General features: G+C 34.8%; 1 long non-coding RNA gene across 1 annotated transcript in view; it reads left to right on the top strand.

The window, feature by feature from the left end:
- The window catches only part of LOC311440807, a 242,320-nt gene that overhangs the window by 203,580 nt on the left and 17,529 nt on the right, over positions 1 to 21,211 (top strand). Inside the window, exons 3-4 of the long non-coding RNA XR_014695597.1 lie at positions 5,515 to 5,634; positions 17,329 to 17,420. This is a non-coding gene — a long non-coding RNA (uncharacterized lncRNA). The remainder of the gene's footprint in view (positions 1 to 5,514; positions 5,635 to 17,328; positions 17,421 to 21,211) is intronic.

Genomic DNA, 21,211 nt, shown 5'->3' with positions numbered 1-21,211 from the left:
TTTTTTTTTTTTTTTTTTTAATATATAAAATAGCTTTAAAATGTCTTCATAAAATGGAAAATAATCCTGAACTACTTCTTGTTTCTATGACAACCTTCCTGTGGTATAGTAGTAGGCTAGAGATCCTCTGATCTGCCAGTGACTTCATTAAATATTTTATTTTAAGCAGGGAAGATGACACTGTTTTTTACCGGATGAGCTTTTGGACTGTTATTTTAGTTTTTGACCTGAAATATGCTGCTTTGTAGCACCTTGACTATTTAAGTAAGAAACATCAAAGACGAGAAAATGCAAAATAAACAAGGCTTGACTCATGAGACTTTATGCATAGAAAAAAAGTAGTATTTTCAATTGTTTTTAACTAACAGAAAATCAGTACCTCAGACACTAATAGTTTTGCATTTCTTTGCATTAGCAGAATACTTGTCTAAAAAGGGACAGCTACTTTGAACTGAATTTCATTTCATAAGGAAAATGTACTGATATTTCAAGGAGAAAAATTAGTTGCAGACAAATTTGGCAGGTACAGTTTTTTATTTGTTGAGGGTTTTACTCTCAAACATTTATGTTTTCTGTTTTCTTATCCTCTTTTCATGAGCACTCTGATTCAGTCAAACAGTTTAATATTGCTATGCAATACTGAATCTTCAGTCTGCATGAAGAGGCACTAGAAGAGAGATTGGAAAGCTATAGAGCTGCCAGGTCTCATGCCAGTGATAGCATCATTTTTATCAGAAGTATAGTGGGAAGACTCAGGACAAGTGAATGACAGCATGGCAGCTAAACATTTGTTCTTTACATGAAGTCTTGCAAAATGGAATAAAGAATGAACTTGATGGATTATTCCATTGGAATTTAGTGTCACCTCCACTTATTTTGAATAAGTTTACTCCAACAGTAAATCATCCCTGTTACATTTCCCCCACATACCCTGTGTCAAAGTAAAGAGACTGAGAAGAGTTTGTTTTTCATTCTATCCATCAGTGCACTTTTGAGACATACAAGTAGTCCTGATAATATACTCTGATTTATTTATGTACCTGACACATGCAGAGATAGGAGATTCATAGCAGGTGAAAACTGAGAAAACATTATTGCATTTGCAGCTGAGTGTTTCCAGGACATAAGTCCTCAAAATTATGAAATTAACCCAAATATTATAAGTACTGCTATTCTGATTTTCTGTTTTATTTGTTTCTCCCAGAATGAGCTTCATTTTTGCTAGATTGCTTTGGGTCAATCTCTATTCACACTAGATCATTGTGCACTGGACCTCATTTCAGTAAAATATTGGAAATTTCAGGAAAATATTGGAAATTTCTTTTGCCAGGTCAGCAGGTCTGGTTCTGATGAATTGCACCTCCATTTTAGGAGGTAATTAAGGCTTGTCTCTAAAGGGATAGCTGTCGTACTTGTACATATTCTAGGTAATTAAAATGTACTAAAGTTTGCTGTTAGGAGTATCATGTGAAGGGTACAGGGTTACAATCTTGCATAAAGGCTACTTTAATCTTAAATGGCCACAAACAAGCCATTTTAAAAAAATTATTGGTATTATATGTAGTTTCATGGCCTATATACCTTTCCTTGAATGCAATTACTCATAATATTTTTTGTTGTTCCACATTAATCAAAATATGCTTGCAGGTTAATTTGTAAAGTGTGTAAATTAATGGTCATGTTAGTAATGGTCATGTTATTAATCACGGTGCTCACTCCCAGTCCATTGAGAACAGGTAGTTCTATCTATGTTGCTGAAGGTATCAAATTCACTCTCTAATTCACACCAAAACATGGGAACAAAGACAAATAAATCCCATTTTATTAAGACAACAAATGTCAACAGTGTCAGAAGTTAAATACTTAACCTAGTTTCAAAAAACATCTCCATGTTTCTAATGGTTAGCTGATTCAATAGTATATCTGTGTTGCCAACAAATGACAATTAAAAGGAAAATTAAAATAGGAAGATCATCCACTTATTTAAAGATGACTTAACTAAAGAATGGACAAATAAAAGTGTTTTCCTAGCTTAATAAAAATAAGAATAAAGGTGTCTGGTAGAGATGGGATCTCTATGCAACTTGTGCAATATCAAGAGCAACTCAATGAATTCAGACCATGGATCTCTAAAATCTATTGGTCCTTTAGATTAATGAGAAACTCATTGGATCAGGGAGGCCCACTTTTCTACAGACAAACAAATATTTTAGCTCTTTTCCACCTGTTCATTTGGCATTTACTTTGGTTTCACTTTCACTTACTGCACTGGCAATGTTTGGACTTCAGTATTCTAAGGTTGCATTTTATATTCATCTTCTCAGATGAAAAAATTGCTAATTGTTTTCATGGTTTTTAATATTCTCTTCAATAAGTAAAATCTTAAAATCTTTTTAATAGGCTGATGTGATGAATGCATAAGTGGGACAAAAATGTTCACAAAAAAATGGAATGTTATAAAATAGAGCTTTTGTTGAAAACAGATCAATTTTGTATTGAGATCATGCTTAGAAAAAGCAGTTAAAATAAATAAATACTGCATGAAGCACCAAAATTATATTAAAAGTGGGCATGGACAACATTTGAATTTTGAAAATAAAATGTCCAGGAAGTGAAAGTAACTGCAAGAAACAAGCCATGTGGGAATATGGAAATGTGGATGGGAAAGTATCTGATTAACATAAGCCTTTGGGTAATGATCTTTTGAACATTATAGGCATGCTTGGATTTAGGGAAGTGAATATTACAATTGTTTTTGAAGTATCATGAAACTGTACCTTCAGAGCTCGTTCTATGGTCTTTTGAAATCAACGCAAGGGAAGAAATGGCTAAGGCAATCCAATCTCCGGAGAAGTTACAGAATCAAGTCTAACTTTTCCTGGTTTGTTTGTTTCTTTTTGTTAGCATATAAAGGTGATGATTTTTCTTACAGAATTATTGACAAACCCCCTCTCCAGGTTTGACTTGCAGTCGATAATGTTGTCCCTATTTCACTTAGAAACAGATTTCGTAAGGGATGTGTTTCTTAATAGGCACATACCTAATCATATTTTTTTTTACATGTAATTCCCTATTTATACATCTGTACCATATTTTATTTTAAAATATACATTAGCAAAGCATTTATCCTTTTTTCTAGATAGGCGTATTTTACCAGCAGTATTTTACTATCTGGACTTGGCTGAATCTCCAGAGATTTTTTTAGGATTCATAGCTGTCAGTGTTTTAGGCTGTCTGGTATTTTACAGTGTCTGATCACCATTTAAGACATATTTTAAAACAACAGTTAAAGCTTTGATTTATGCTCTTCGGATAAACAGCAGCTGTAGTTTTAATTGGCATGAGCCATATTACTATATCCTCATATATTTTTAAAATATTTTATTTTTATATTTTTAATTATCTCCTGAATTGCAGAGAAAATCACCTATATTACATTACAAGCATCTAGCCTGCAAGGTGAATTTAGATAGTACCTCTTCTAAAGAAGTACATTTGATTTCGCACATTTGAGATGACATAATCATATAAGATAGCTGACACCAAAATGTAAATCTACAAAGTTCAGTGTGAAACACACTCCTCTGCTATTCTTTATTCCAAAGAAGGCTATCTTCATAGAACAAAGTAAAATGAAACACGTTAATTACTTCCTCTTTTAATATGACACATAGGTCATATTTGAGACAGATTGCCGAGCAACATAATTTAATTGGAGAACTCCAGAGGTTTCATAAAAGAAATATATGAGAACTTTCAAAGTTATATTAGATATATGACATTTGCATAAACCTGCACACTCAATATCGTATACTGCTTGAAATTAAGAAAACTTTTATCCTAAAACAGTTATTTTATAACTAGTAGTTCAGATGTAAAAATATGTCTCACCTTCAAGAGCTGACTTTTCAAGTGTCCTGAAGTGGTTGGTTTACTCATATAATCCCTCCTATTATTCAGCCAAAGAGGACTAATATGGGATTAGGGAAAGGTGCAAAATGAAACAGAAAGTTCTGCCCCCTGCCCCAACATGGTTCTGAATACAAGTGTTGGTGAAATTCTGATGCCCTAACAGGAATTCCAGAATTCTTTAATTTCAGTAGAACCGGTGCATTTTCATGAACTTTGTGACTAGGCTAATAATTTTACAGAGAATTTCAATTCTTCCCTGCTGAAGCTACTGGAATTTTAGTGGTTTGCATGCATGTTTTTCACATCAGTTCAACGTAACTGAAATGTTGGGCATGTTGTGTATGAAGCTATGGCTTTATGAAGCTCTGCAATTTCGTAAGAATTTTGTATACTTCACTACTAAAATCGGGGTGAATATAGTTTGTTTATCAAAATGGGGATACAGCTAGCCTACTGTCCTCTGCAAGAAACCCACAGTGCACCATTTTTTAAAATAGCTGGTTTAAAGTACAGTAACATATAAAAACAAAAGTTTTAAAAGAAATTTTCTACATATGTACGCTTTCATATAATGATATTTCTTATGTTATGTTCCATATATTAGCATTTTATACATTTATGCAGCCTTTTATAAACAACCTTAGCATGTAGAACCAAAATCTAAACACTATTCGCAATTTTTTCTGCCACAATTAAGGCATTACAAGCTGAACTTCTGCATGTAGTATTGCATTTTCAGTTCAAAGGTTATAATCTCTTTGGTAATTGAGTTTTACTGGTTTTGCATAATTTGCATTAATTACAGTAATTAATGATAATATTACTCTGCTAAGCATATCTTCTCAGTCATGTACCTAAAGACTCAACTAGTGATAATTCATTGGGACTATTGCAGAGGACAGATAATATAATATGAATAGTTTACAAAAACTGCTTTTAAGTTTGTCAGTGATATATTTTAATAGGGAGAAGCAATTACAGCTGTTATTACAGGAAAAAAAAAAAAAAAAAAAAAAAAAAAGAGCTTCACAATTGCTTGCTCCTGCTTTCATTATTGAAAAATAATTTATTTTTTTTCATAGGCCATAATACTTTGGCTGCCCAAGATCTATACTGGGCTGGCAATATTCAATGATAGAGCTAAAATTGAAGAGACGTAATGTTTCTACATACTCTTTCTCCACTGGGTATTCACAGAATCTTAAGAAAGTAATGGGCAACACAGATACAAGCATGGCTCACTCAACCTATTGTTGCATTAGCATCATATAGTAATGAGAATGGCATGTTTTAATTGGTATATCTTTATATTTGTTTACCTGTACCAAGCCTAAAATACCTATTTCCAAAGGAATAAACCTTGACAGCAGTCAGATGGTCTTGTATGCTGTCAGATGGAAGCTCTTTCTTAGAATCTGAAATTCTTTTGAACATATCCATAGATTAAAGATGCTGCTTCACTATAGTCAGCTTCACCTCTAAATACACATTTACTTTTGCTTTTTGCTGCCTAAAGCATCTCTTAATCCCTCCCATTTGCAGTTCCATAATTGAAAAGAGAGAGAGTAACTGGAATATTTGTCTGTTGGTGGTTTGCACTAGGATCTTCAGAGGGATGTTGAAAAAAATGGAAACTGAACATATCAAGATGCATGAAGAAAAATGGGAAAGAAATGGTTGAGAACATTGGGAAAGAGTACAAGATCCCAGTAGCTGATCTGTGTGAGTAATAGTAATTACAGTAAAAGAGAAAGGTAATGAGTTAAATCAGATGAGTCAAGATTTTAAGTACATAAGGAAAGATGTATCAAATAAAGTCACTTGTACAAGCCCAGAGTCTTGTTTCTTTTTCAACTTGGTTAATATATATATTTTTTAATTATTCTGGGAGAGCAGAATATACTGCTTATTGATCCAGAGAGGGTATGAAATGCCATTAATTCAAAGAATTCTTTGTTAAGTCTTCACAGCTTCTCTAAAATTTTTCAAGCTGCTACGTGGTAGGCTGTGCCAGGGGAATTTAGGTCTCATTCTTGATTCTACTTTTCTGTTATAAACCCGTAATAATGTGTTCTTAGCTGTGTTTTATTTTCTTGATTTTCCTATGAGTTCCTTCTGCCGCTTTAAATATTTAAAGCAAACATACTACCTTGGACATGTTTTATGTAATTATTTCATTCCTTTCAGGAAAAAAAAGATGAACAATTTTTTTGTGAAGCTGGGTCTGGCAGCTAGAGCCAAGCATGATTGGAGGAGGTGCTCCACAAGCTTTTCTATACAGCTCTGCCAACAGAGCTTGCTTCAGTCCAGCCAAGCTCTTGTCATCTCATTAATGGCTCTCTCCTGGGTAGCCTGACAGTTGGGCCAACTTCCTTTTATGCTGATAAATATCAAATTGGACTAGATTACAACTATTTAGCTCATTTAACTTCTGAAACATATTAACCTGGAGTTTTCAGTTTAAGCCATGACCCTGAGGGCAGCATTATGCCTTAGAAGCCCTCACCTTGGTCTGGGATATCCAGTTGAGATAAGGCCTAGGGCCATAGTCCTTATTTGGGCTGTGCTGTAGGTGGACTTGTCTCAATTTCTTGCATGGAACTTACAGCTATGAACGTCGAGCCTTTTCTCCAGCCCTGCCTTCTGCTTCTGCTCCTGACCAGGCTCCATGGAAAACCCTGGTCCATTCCCTTGCCATGTACAGAGCTGCTTGTCTAGTTCAGGCTCTGTGGCACAGTGCCTGTTGAAGAGGGCACAGCTTGGGCTGACACCAACCCTCAGTTCCTACTTGTCTTCCTTCATGGAGCTGCCCTGCTTCTGCTGCTCCTTGAGAGGTGCTTTTGCAGGGAGTCCAAACATTTGTTGTGATATAGAGAAAACTCAGAAATGCTAGGAAATGTACACACCTATGCCTGTGATATTGAAAACTAGTATAAACTTTCTCCAAAGAGATAATGGTTTTGTTTATTTTAACGCTAGGCTCTTAGGTAACTAACAATAGACAAGCTTAAGTGCCCAACACAGCAACCACAAAAGAGCCCTGTGCCTCAGAGCAGAAACTCAACCCTGATTTCCTCATCCCCATCTGTTTAATTTGTTAAGTGGTTTCTTATGAGAGAATGGGTAACTAAAAGTTTTTAGTGATGACTTTATAGATAGCACTGTGAACTCACCTAATATCTGTCTACTTCAAGTTATTGGTATTAGCATCTACTGAGAAGACAGGCAAGAAGGAAAAGTGTAAGAAGGAAAGATTTCCTCCTAATTGCTGATTAGAATGAACATTTACTCATATAGAATGTACATAAAATCACTAAGATTGGAAAAGACCTCCTCTGATCCAACCATACTCCTACCACTAGTATCACCAACTAAACCATGTCCCTTTGTTTCAGTGCCTTTAATGTAAAATAAGCTCAGTCTTTTATCTTCTAACTTCTATGAAATCTTAGAAAAGCAATTATTTAAAGAAAAATATCTTGTCTTCACTGTTAAGATAAGCTTGCGTCTGTCTTTTGTCTGTGAAAGCACAGAGGCTTTAACTGACATACATTCACACTCTGTCTCTACCTACTCTTCTTCCACCAATGCTCATTGCCTCTAGATTCAATAATCTAGAATAATAATCTAACTAATAGTAGTTCAGCAGCCTGGATGACTTAAGTCAAAGAGAGAATATTATTACTTGAAAATACTGACATGGTTTATGGTTCCTGTAAACACCATGTATTTTTTATTTGGCTATTAATTATGCCCTTGTGAAATTAAAAGTCATAAATATGCAGTTTTTATTCAGTCTTACAAAAGTTCATGTGCTCAGGAAGGAAATCAGAGATTAGGACAGGTAACTGTTGTGGCCTTGCTACGTATGTCTACTTAGTCTCACCTTCTAATGGGAATATCCTTATTCCTCACAACAGAGAGGAAAGGGTGAAGCAAAACAAATCTCCATATTTATGTGGTCTTTCAACATCAGTGGAGAAACAAGTATTTCTTAAACCGAATTTACTTTCATTCTCTGTTAAGTAGTATATTATTCATTTAAGAAAACACAGCTGAAAATCTCAAATGGTAGCAATTTCACACCTGCTACCCCAGACCAAAGTTTGTTAATTAGTGTAAAAACAATGTTTCTAAACTCAAGTGTTCAGAAATGCACTGTGCAGAGTCTCTAGCAGGTGTTCATCACAGGAGGTGCCTTAATGATGTTTTTTAACTAAGCACTTTAAACTATTATATTTTAAATTCTTACCATTATTAATTTCTTTTCTGAGAGTATAATTCATATGAGCCAGTGCCAAAATGTAAATGCATCCAATCTTTTTTTTGTTTCAATTTCCTTTTGAAGATTTCATTTTTAATCAAAACAGTTCTTCATAAACCTTATCTTCCTTTTTTTTTGTCCTCTCCTAGAAGCCTCATCTGAAGTTCTGTGAACTCAGAAGGAGATATTTCAATGAATTGTAAAAGCTTTCAATCAGCTTTCAAATGCTACATTTGATGTGAAAAACAAACATATATCAGTGCCTTTTATTATTGAACAGCCCTGTACTTGTTTTGAATGTGCATCACTGAGACAATACAGTGCCTTGTTGACTTAAGTGGCACGTTGGGTAATTGAAGACAATTATTTCTATTAGGTCACAGATAACCTTCAGAGGATCTCTGTTTGTTTGTTTGTTTTTTGTTGAACTGTTAAAAGTTAAATACAGTAATTTTTTAAACTTATTTGCCTTCTCACAAAGTTATAACTAGTATTGCTTAATACCACTTATTTGATACCTTTCTTTTATCCTAAGCCCATCTGCCTTTTGCATTCTTCAAGACAATATTCTCTTTGGTATAATATTACTTTCTGAATTATTGTGAAATTTGTCATGGATGCCAAGAATATATTGTGCATGAATAACTTCAGACACATAGAAGAAATGCTTTTCATGTCACCAAAAAAAAAGGGGGGGGGGAAAGGGTGCAAGAGAATATGAGAATATATTGAGAGTGGAACATATTGCTGATTTATTTAAGGTCTTCTACTGAAACATACATCCTTTAAAAAACAACACGCATGTGTGTGCCCAGGTAGGAAGGAAACATGTTTTAGATATATCAAGTTGCTAGCAAGCTTTGTCACTATTCGCTGGATTTTTTGAAGTGAATCCATCAAACTTTACATGGCAACAGCAACAGAACACAGAGCTGGCATTTCTAATGCCATTTCAGGTTAGAAAACAAAGACTGCAGAATCACTAACCTCAACAGTGTACAAAGAATAGAAGGGGAAATTCTTCACTGTACTTAAATGATAGCTGTTTTGGAAACTTACGGATTCTGGCAGTTTTTATTCTACTATTTCTGAAGCTTGTATTTGTGACTTAATCTCTTGCCTTAAAGGACATAGGTCCTTTTAAAGCACATATAGACAAATGTTAATTTTGCATTCCATGTTCACAACAGTAAAAGTTACTAATCCAATTCTTTTATTCTTGTAGGCAAATTAAGACAAATTCCTCTTTTGTAAGATTCTCCAATCTAAAAGCTATCTTTTAGCTTATTCTAGTTTTCTCAACAACCAAGTAGAAGAAAAACAAACAAACAAACAAACAAACAACAAAAAAAAAACACAACACAACTATTGGATCATTTTTATATGGTCCAAAGTCCTTAGTACTTCACTATCTTGACTACATTTGCCTTTCTTAGTGATGCATCTCGTTAAGGTTTACAGTCTTCACATGATGACCCTGTCACTCAAAGATGTCTGTCTTCTTTACTTTTTTTCAGTTACAGAGTTACTGGATTATTTGCTGAAGCATTCATCATGAAATGTTTGTTAGTTGCTGCTGCTATTAATGTTGTTGTTAGATGAACTTGTTTTGTACTAATGAAGCTCATTCATTTCCTTTAGTCCAGCTGTCAAGTTCATCTTGTTCTTGCCAAGTAATATCATCATTACTTTCTGTACTGAGCTTGTCTTCTCCTAGCTTGAGCAACATATTCAAATGAAATCATAGTGGTTCTTGGGGATAGCTGCATTACATTAGATAATGCTTTTGCTTGCTGTGACTCACAGGTGACCCTGGTTTGGGGTAGGGATGGTTTAGGTTTCCTCTTTTGTTTTGAGTTGTAAGGTCTCTCTCTCTCTCTATATATATATATATATTATTAGATTTTTATCTGTAGAAAGTAAAATCAGAAGCTGATATCCTGTGTTATTGTATAGAAATCAGAATTCAGTTGAGATAAATGAAGAAAAATGAATTCTTAGGAAAAAGAAAATATATATATATATAAAAAGGAAGAAGTCCTAGAATACAATGACCACATATAAGCCTTGAGAACACTAAGTAGCAAAAACTCTTAAGGTGTTAGCACTTCACAGAAGGAACAGAATATTGGCATGAATCCCAGATGCATAAAATTAAAGGAATTACAAGGTACTGGTTATATCTCAGCAAGAGCCTTGCATGCACTAATAGCCATGTGAGAAAAGCTATAATTGCACATGGTAGGATGAAAAACTCTCTAACCAATATGCTATTTGGCTCAAAGACTTAAATTATGAGCAGTGAAGAGTTGAGCTTTTTCTTGAAAGCAGTAGGGGGGGAAAAAAGCATTGGAATTTGCCTGCTTAACTGAAGTTTTAAAGTGATCAGTGGAGTTCCAATGAAATTCCTTAAGAAAGCTCTTTGTATTAGTCAGAGATGGGACAAATGATAAGATACAAAACTACATACATTCAGATATTCTTATGCGAATAAAACAACAACAACAAACAAACAAAAAGAAACCATTGACCAATAGAGAAGAAAAAGCGATGTAGAAATTGATTAATCTTAATAAATCCAAGTTGTACCTGTATGCTGTGGATTTCTGTGTTCTTACCAAGGAACTCAAATGTTGGCAGTGAGGTAGTGAAGTATGTTGTAGAATCTGGGCTTCTGTGCTTCAGATTCAGAGGAGGTTATTGTTTATAATCTGGATTTTCAAGCGGATGACATTTAAAGGGACCATCTCCACCAACTGCAGTGAGAGCTTCTGCGTGTGGTTTAAATTAGCCAGTGAAATACTGCAAACAACCAAGTCTGGATGCGAGAGTTTAATGCATCCTACTGGGATATCTACTCAAAGCTGAATGAAGGCAAGTGGCTGGTCTGCATAGAGGGATATGCTACAGGGCCTACAGTGTTTGCAACAAATGGAACTGTGAATTGAGCTAGTCCTGCAGTTTTCATGTAGTCTTTAAAGGGAACTCCATTACGATTACTCATTTTTCATTATTTATCTATTTATTTATAGTCTCAGATAATGGAGCTCTTATTCCAAGTAGGCTACCTTTAAATACTAAAAGCATCAACCCAAAGATTCAATTCAGCTCTCAAGCCTCAGAGCACAGGCTGGATTGTGTCTTCAGTGTTCAGTGTTGTTTACTTCTGGGCTGTGTACACACTGCTACACACTGTGTAGCACTTGACTTTGGTGTTCTCAAGATCCAGGTCATCCTGAAGCAGTTGCTTTTATGTGTGTTTGCAGCTCAAAGTCTCTGAAATAATGAGGACTGTGCTGCAGCATAAGGGGTCTTTAGGGTATAATCCCAAGGGTGTGCTAAAAGTCCTAGGGCATGCTATGAGGATGTGTAAACATGTGTTGAAAGATATATGCTGTGTATGAGGCCAAATTTGATTCAGTCTTTCTGAAGAATTTCTGCAAGTGAGTTATTGAAGAAACCTATTAATTGACTCCCAAAATGCCTGTGAGTAAACCAACTTTAATGCTATGAAGACGATGGGAGCATCCGGGACTGTATGTTCCTGGCTATTTGGTGTACGCACACCCTATAGTATTTATTCAGAATTTTAAAACACTGAAAGTGCATTATCTTTAATGGGATTTGTATTCTTCAATGCTACAGATGCTCTTGAAAATTCCAGCTACACCTGTGCTATAATGAGTGTTGCAAAGATTACAGAATTATTGTCAACTCCAATTCATAAATAGAATAGTGTTAAATAGATACAATAAAAGACATCTACTCCTAAACAAGAAGAGATTGTGGTTTTGTAGCAGAGCAACAGAATTTTCTATATTCCTATGAATTTCCATATTAATTAAATTACACAGTATTTTACCTTTTCTGATATGCAGGCTTGAAGAACATAAGCTTCTAATTGAAAAGGTCCATCTTTCTTGTACTGGGTAGCCCAGTACTGCAAAGAGTTCAGATATAAAGAAAGTAAGACATTTGCCTGGGGTGATATGACTAAAAAAGCAATGGGTGGTTTACACAAACCAAGAAAATAAAAAATCACTACATAGTGAAAACAGAAGCACTTTGAGAAAAATATCCATGCACAACCCACACAGTGTAGAAGGCTACAGCTGCTAAATGTAAAATCTAGGCTGATCTCAGACTTGTTTAGGGCTCAGATGCCTTGATGGTCCAGACTCTGTTCCTGTTCCTATAAGCTGAGTTCACAGTACTGGTTACAATGCAACTGGAGAATGTGATTGCTGTAACATCCTGTACGAATCCAGCTTTATAAATAAATCATAGTGTTTTGTTTGTTTGTTTGTTTGTTTTTTGTTGTTGACAAATGGTGTGGTTCTGTCCTTGCAGCTACCTCAGCCCTGATTTTCCACACGACAGATACCACGTTGATGGAAAATAATTCAGGACTAAATATTGTCTTAATCTGTATACAATGCCCATACTGAGGTCAGCAGGTAATTCATAGTTGCAGAGGATGATAAAATCATTTCTTGCCTAGTTCTGTGGCATCTGGTTTCATTTACATTTAACAATACTATAGGAATACTATAGGACTATAGGAATTAATTTGTCCTTAAAGCATTTTGAAAGCATGCTGTTGTGTCTAGCAGAACCTAGCAGAATCTAGCAGATTGTCATCTGTTATTCTAAAATTTTTTAATTTTGAATTGGATTTTTGGGACACAACTGACAGCTCTAAAAACAGTATTACAAGAGCAAAACTGTTCTCTGTAGCATGAACATATTTAAGCTTTCTTCATTGTACTTCTCTATACATAAGCATGTTACAGGCACACATGACAGAACAGATTGGAATCAATAAATCTCAGAGATTCCAGCAAGTAATCATTCTCATATGTATTTTGTGCTTATAATAGCAAGTGCTTTTTTGTAAAGAACATTCTTTTTCTAAAAAGGAAAGAGTGGAGTGTAATTTTTGGTACGTTTTAACATCTGAATTGATTGACTAACAGATACAAATAAAATAACAGTTGACACCATTAAATGCTGTTAATTCAGAACTTGTTCAGTACTTTCTAGCAAGCAATATTCATAAAGAATTATTCCCATTTTCAAGTTCTAACGAATGTCTCTTCCCTCTTTATTTGTGAACTGTTTCCTGTAACAAGCTACTACTCATGTGCATTGCTTGTATCATGGGATATTGATTTTGCTTCTGGAGCTGTTTACACAGCTGTTTTTTGTCAATAATAGAAAAATGATTAATCTGTGGTAACTTTTGTTAGAAGTTTTCTCCCTAAGTAAGTGACTGGAAAAATAAAATAAAATATCATTTTGGATATCGAGTATTATTCTCAATATTGCAAAATGAAGTAATACCAAGAACAGGGACAATATGAAATTATCTGTGCTTATAAACACTGGCAAAATGTGCTAGTGTCTTCAAGTCATCTTAGTATCTGGTTTGATCAAAGTTAACTTGAAACAAATACTCTGGAAAGATAAAAGCCATCATTACAGTTGACCTGTGTGTAATTTCATTTCATGGTGACTTTTTATTCCTTCAACATGACCTATGCAATTAAAAATAAAAAGAGATAAAGGTCAATCATTTTCCTGCCAATTTCCAACCTAAGGGTCAGAATTTAAGGCAAATTAAGTAATGAACGAAATCCCAAAAGCAGACCCACAGTGGAAAGGAATTTAAGAACTAATAAAATACATCCATAAAAATATGAACAGGAACTGGAGGTACTTTGGAAAAAATCAGCAGTCTTTCAAAGACATGTACTGAAACTATTAGAAAACCAATAATATTTTAAACTAATTTTCAGGGAAGCGTGTTTATAAGCACAGAAAATTTCATATTGTCCCTGTTCTTGGTGTTACTTCATTTTGCAATCTGTTTGAAATATTCATTCATTCTAACTTCAGGTGTTCTACATGTAAAGATTTCGTTCATAGTTTTAAAAATTGCTTTTGAACATCAAGAAGTGTACATTTTGTAACAATTCAGATTTAATGTGGTTTTCCTTAAAATCAATAGTTATTTGTTATCAATTTCTGTTACAAATATACAATGCTTGTACCTACAAGCCCTAAGCTTTGATATTTTCCTTACATAGGGTAAGCAGGGAATAAACACTTTTTTTTAGCTTGAGTACTAGGAAATAATGACCTCAATTTAAGCCATACAATACAGCAATGAAAAAACAAAGATGTATTCCTTATTAAGTTAAAATGGTAGAAGAAAAGGTATGTAGCAAAAAGTGATGATATGGCTATGACAAAATAACCATAATCATCAGGTTCTTAGCGCAGATGTAACAGAACATCTCTGTGTGAATTGTCTTCAGTGACAAAAAAAGAGTATAACTGTCTGATTTTATATTTGTAACTCTAACATGGCTACATGGGTGAAAGTTTGATATTTAGTGAAGTTTAAGAAAATCTATTCAAAACTAGTTCAGATCTTGGAAGTGGTAAAGCTCAGTTAAACTAAATTAGATAATGCTGAGATTTGTTCTGTTAAATTTCCTGAAGTTCTATGCTAAATAGTTTTTTTTTTATATATATTCAACTTGTTATTCTATAGAAATAGCACTGTACTTTCATATGTACTTTGCTTGCTAAAGGTACGGAAGAATTTAAACACTTCTGAGCAGATTCCCATTGAAATCTGAGCAGATTCCCATTGAAATTTACTGGATTGCATGTTCATATGTATCTATTGACAGTTTGACATTTTATTTACATTTTTAAAGCATTTATACTTCAAATCCTTTAAAATCTAGACATAAGGTACTTAGGAATCATTCAAAATTTCTCATAGGTTGCTCAAGTACTTAAATTTTCCTTTTTCACTTACAGGTTGTCAGGGTAGTTCTCGTGGTACCTCTTTGGCAGAAACCAAGGCTTGAAAGAGGATAGCGAACTGTTGATTTTCTGAATGCCCAAAATTGTCAAGATTGAAAGATCAGGGTGGCTTTGGTAGAGAATGTCTTGAGTATGCTGTTTATTTTTATTGTTAAGTGGAGATATCGGCTGAATTCATTATGTGAGCCTCCCAGCAAAAATGTTTGGTATTAATACCTTTTCTATGGAATTTTCTTATGCTGAATTGTTTTAAAGAAATGTCATATCTATCATACAGATTTGCTGGGAATTGGGGTCTTCAGAGTGGCCTTGATCAGATTGCTCTAGCCATGAATTAGGTCTAGTGTCCAATGTGTCTGAATTAAGTCTTACTCTAGGGAACTTTTATTTTATTTCAAGATATTTTGTGTAACCAAACATTTGCTTAAGGAGAACAGTGTCAAAGACTGATACATGGCTTTCACAGAGACATTTAAGCAAAGTTCCATAGCACAGTTGGCTGGACACCACTAAAGAGGGTATGAAATAGTAAAAGGTGCAAGCATCCCAGCCCTTGGTCTGTTACCTGCACAGGTATGCTAGTAGCAGAAGTGGAACATCCTGCAGATGCAGCTGCAGTAGCTTCAGGTTCTGTGTCAATGAAAATAAAATAATGATTCCCGAGGCAGATAGTTAAATGACTTAAAACATTTTCCCTTCAGTACTAAATTCCAAAGTATGGCAGTATAAATCAGATATAGAAACTACAATTTTACTCCAGTTAATTTGAAGCCTGATTTTAGAAACTAAAGAAGTTGTGATATGGAAGTTATTTCAGCCAATCCCATGAAAGCTTGGATAGTCTTCTAAACTGAATATATAGACTGAAATTTCCTTAATGAATAATGAGTCTTCTATCTCCTTTTCCATTTGCCTAATATCATGTGTGTTCGTTGTTTTTACTTATATAAACTTTTCTTCAGCAGTCCTTGTAAAGCTCTATTAAGAAAAGTTCTATTCAGGAGCTGTTCAGAAGAAAGAATCAATCTAATAATCTTGATTTTTTTTTTTTTCTTGATCTCATAGCTCCCCTTTTCTTTGCCTCTGCTTTTTATGCTTTAAGTTGCATCTGATATTTCAAGTAGTACCATTTACATATTTCCAATATTCACAATGTAACTTTTCTCTCATATTCAGCTGGAATGTGTTAGTATATTTTAATGGGACATCTTAAAAGATTCTCAGTTGTCCCAATTTTCCATACCTCCTGTGATATACCAACTAGATAATCACTGATTGCTGTCTTCAGCAAGTCTGTTACCTGACATATTTAATCACAGATTAAGATGTCTTTTCTCTAAATCTCATGACCTGATACTTAAACTCCAGCTTTTGACAAAATTCTCCTTGTGTTTGTTATAACCTTGTTGTGTAACCATAAATGACACAGCATGACACAGCTTAATCTTTAGACTTAATCTTTAGAGAAATGATTCAATCATTTCTCAACTTGGCTGTTTTAAACAGAACAGTCATGCTGTGAACTCCTATCAACTTGTCTGTCTTTCCTTCCTCCTTACAACAGGGTGTTATTCTATTATTACTTCTGCTTTTTTTTTTTTTTTTTTTTTTCCCCTAGATCCTACATTCTTCTAACTACTGTTTTTGTTCTCTGCAAAGAAAGTCCACTGAGGTCTAAGGAAGTTATCAGTGCATATAAACTATAAAATCTGGTATAATCTGTTCCTGAAAAGTGAAAATGAATCTTAAAAAAAAAAAAAAAAAAGAAGTATTGGATGTGGAAATGGCATCTTTCCTTCTTCAATTTATCATCTCTTTCCCGACTATACACCGTTCCTATATCCTATCCATAACTGCATCTAAAGGAGAGATCTTTTCAGCTTTTAAATTAATACAAAAGTATAAGCATAATTTGTTGTTGTTGTTGTTTTTAAATGTATACAGCTGTTAAATTACTTCTGACTTATGCCACTGCATCTAAGACTAGAATGCAACCTGCAGCTTTCCCAGAAACTCTCCTTTGACATCTCTGCATCGGTTATCTCACAATTTTTGAGTAGACCATATGGTCTTTGTCATGGTTTGTCAGAGTGCTGTGGCGCTAATCTACCTTATGTTACTACAGCTAAATGTAAATTAATTTCTGGGTATTAATCTAAAGGACATTCCAAAGGTAAATTATACGGGTGGTGTGAATCAGTTAAGTAGCTGCATGTAACATACAAAAAACCCTTATAATTTGTTTATACACCTGTCAATTATTCTGCTTATTAGAGCAAACTTAATTGTATCAGAATACCATTTCTTTGCAGAATAATATGGCATGGATCTAATAAATTACCTGGAACTGGGTACTGTAAGTCTACTCAATTCTGCTCTTCAACCAGCAAAGGATGTAACAGTGGTAAGTACCGTTGTAGTCACAGCCATATGACATAGCACTGCTATAAGATAAAAGTTCATACGTGTCACCAGGAATTAGTCTGGTTATCCAAGCTCTAAATCATATGATTTAGATTCATTTCAGAGTAAGTCATGTTATTAGATTTCTAACAAATATAAATATATAAATATATATATATATATGGGGAGGTTTCTTTCAAGTCAAGTTGAAGGTCCTACTTTTTTATACTTTTATGGAATATTTTACAACATGTTATTATAATCCCAAAGTGAAGAAAATATGTTTTGGGGCCTAAACTCAAGTACCTTTTCCTACTGGGGGAAAAAAAGGACAAAATAGTAGGGAGAAAAATACTCTATGCTCTCCTAAGATCTGGAAATGAACCATCTAGAACAGTGCATTAGCAAGTGCTTTTACTGCTTGAGCTGTGCCATGCACCATAGGTACTGGAGAAGCCATCAAACTTAATCAGCAATCAAGATGTAAACTGAATACACGGAGAGCAATTACATTATGATATTATAATAATAAATTAAGGTCATTTTATTACAATAAATTTGAATAATTTAATACCATTATAAACCAATATCACATACCTTTTGAAACATTCATTACAATAGATTGTTGTTTATGCTCTGTAAAAGCCTATCATACAGTATGAATATTAACAGCCTCTATTTCCCAGACAGCTAGACAGCAATTAGAACTGATGATTTTGAATGAAATATTGAAAATGTCCTTAATTGCAGTAAAGTTTTTATTGCAGTGAAGATACAGGAAACATTTAAACTTGTAATTATGAATTACAGAAATGTATAGCATGCAAGACAGTTTATCTGTAAGTTAATATTGTTAACAAAATTGAATTCAATATTTTTTGGAGGAGTAGCAGCATTTTTTCAGCCTCTGTTTGTCTGCTTTAAAAATAAATAGAAGCGTTGTGTTTGGCTCTAAGACAAAAACAAGGAAAAATGAACTGTGATAGTATATTTAGTGACTTTTAGTGTTGAGATCTTTGATAAAATTTTTGTAATTCTAAGTTTCTTACTGTGTTTGGGCCCAAGGTCATCATTTTGGAGGAAAAAAAAAGTGAGTCGGGGGGGGGAGGGGGGAGTAGGGGGTGTAGGGGGTTGGTACAATTTGTTTCCTTGAATTGTTTTTAATACAAGCTGCTTTGGACAGAGATCATCTTTATGCAATACAGAGTGGCCCATGGTATGTCGGTATAGTCTAATAAAAATGAAGTAAGTTTTTTTTTTTTTTTCCAAATTTCCTCAAACTTTAGGCCTGCACTTATTGTAGCATACAGTCTCAGAAGGTTCCTGACAGAGTCAGGAGAGTTGATACTGAATAGTTTTTATGCTATCTATTCAAGAAGTTCCGGTGATATGTGGAAAATGGTATATATTTCCTTCATTAAGCACTCCAGAAAATTCAACAGGATACTTAGTTCCTTGATTTCTTGGTCACCCTTACTGGCTTTATAACTGCAGATGTTATAATGGTAAAAGAGTTGTCATTTGTTATCCCAGGAACATATAAATGTTTCATTTGGGTTCTACTCTATCTAAAGTTAGAGGAGAAAATATCACTATATCACTAGCTCTGAGGGACAGAAAATAACCACTTAAAGCAGAGACTTTTTGAATTTTGTTTTAAAAAGCAGATGGTACTTAAGTGGAGATTTTAGTGTGTTCATAGAATCATAGAGTATCCCGAGTTGGAAGGGACCCAAAAGGATCATCAAGTCCAATTCCTGGCACTGCACAGGTCTACCCAAAATTTTAGACCATGTGACTAAGTGCACAGTCCAATCGTTTTTTAAATTCAAACAGGCTTGGTGCAGTGACTACTTCCCTGGGGAGCCTGTTCCAGTGTGCAACCACCCTCTCAGTGAAGAACCTCTTCCTGATGTCCAGCCTAAACTTCTTCTGCCTCAGCTTAACAGCATTCCCACGGGTCCTATCACTGGTGTTTATAGAGAATAGGTCACCTGCCTCTCCACTCCCCCTTGCAAGGAAGTTGTAGACTGCAGTGAGGTCCCCCCTCAGCTTCCTCTTCTCCAGGCTAAGCAGGCACAATGACCTCAGCCGCTTCTCGTATTTCTTCCCCTCTAGGCCCTTCACCATCTTCATCGCCCTCCTCTGGACACTCTCCAACAGTTTAATGTCCTTTTTGAACCGTGGTGCCCAGAACTGCACACAGTACTCGAGGTGAGGCCGCACCAGCACAGAGTAGAGCGGGACAATCACCTCCCTTGATTGAATAGCAATGCCGTGCTTGATGCACCCCAGGATGTGGTTGGCCCTCCTGGCTGCCAGGGCACAGTTAATGTGACTGCAGGATTTAGAAAGGTAAGAATAGTAAACATCATATCTCAAGCTAATATTAGGTTTATAGTGGCATTTGTAAGAGAGGAAGAATGTAAGTGCATCAAAGAGTAAAGGAAAGTTCCCTCAGAACAAGGAAATACAGTGATAAGGAAGATTAGTTACAATAAGATGGTTAGAAAGATGCTCAGCCTTGAAATGTTGCCATTTTCACGATAATAGTTTGCCAGTTTCACCTCCCTTTTCCATACCAGATTATTCTATAAGGACAGCTCTTTGGGAGCAACATGGGTTGGCATAACTGTGCAAGAGGAAGTGATCCAGGAGTTGAGACAGATAGCGGCAGGGCAGTGCCCTCACTGACAAAGATGAAGTCCCACAGTTCCTGCGTAAGGCAAACAGCAAACCTGGTGAGGGTATGGCAAGACTTCAGTGATCACCAGGCAGTCTCTGGTGACAAGGCAGCTTTGAGGTTAATCCTGAAAGTAGTCTGTGGGTCAGGATCAATAAGGTATGTTGTACAGGATCCCAGGTAGCCAAATCTTCAGAATGTGGAAGATTCCCTGACACTAGATCATATGAAGTTAATACAAGTGTATGCCATGTTTATGTTTAGTTACTATATAACAACAATATTTATTTTTTTTTTCATGTACTTTAAGAGTTCATCTACAAGGGCAGGAAAAATAATATTTTTATTCAGAAGTTCACAATGCTGTTAGCCAGCCAACCTCCTAATTCTTTTGTAGCTGACTGCCTAACAAATCTTACACATGTACAAAACATACATGCATACAAATGTGCAAGTGTGTACAAGTTTTTAAGCATATGAAAAATAGAGCAGATGGATTTAAGGACAACTTCTCTCTCTCAGGTTAGAGGTTTTGGAGCTGTCTGTTCCCCTGAGTGATTCCATTATCTTTGCCACAGTTTCTTTTTGTTTGTTTAATTTGTCATTGTTTTCATTTTACTAACAGTGTTTTTTCTGTGACAAATATTGTTGCTATAACAGTCTCCTCTGATGTTCACAATGGAAATGTACAGTAGGAACACAATTCCAATTCCCTTTTGAATTATTTAGCTTTTAATTCTTTATAAAAAAAATAAAATAAAATAAAAAAATCTTTCCACAGTAGTAATTGTGTACAACTCTATTACTTTGTGTAATTACATTAAAACACAGTTCTAATATAATTACACTTTAATTTTAATTAAAAGCAAGATGAAGAGTACATCTGCTAGACAACATTGGATAAGGTGGAGAAATAAAAGAAGGGATGATGTCCTAGGCAGTAAATGCAATTGCCTGTGCTGGATTATTATTATTTATTTTTTTTAACTTTTCTACTAGAAAAGTTTTACTTCTCAAGGAAACTTAAGCATATTGTGTGCTGATTGAATTAATAAATGTAAGGTGATTTGGACAGATCCAGCAACAGAAGCAGTTACTTAAGCAATCAT

This window comes from Aythya ferina, assembly GCF_964211825.1.
Source record: "Aythya ferina genome assembly, chromosome: 8".
In the NCBI taxonomy this organism is placed as follows: Eukaryota; Metazoa; Chordata; class Aves; order Anseriformes; family Anatidae; genus Aythya; species Aythya ferina.
Note: the sequence above shows the minus strand (reverse complement) of the source record. Positions and strands in the feature narration are given on the sequence as shown.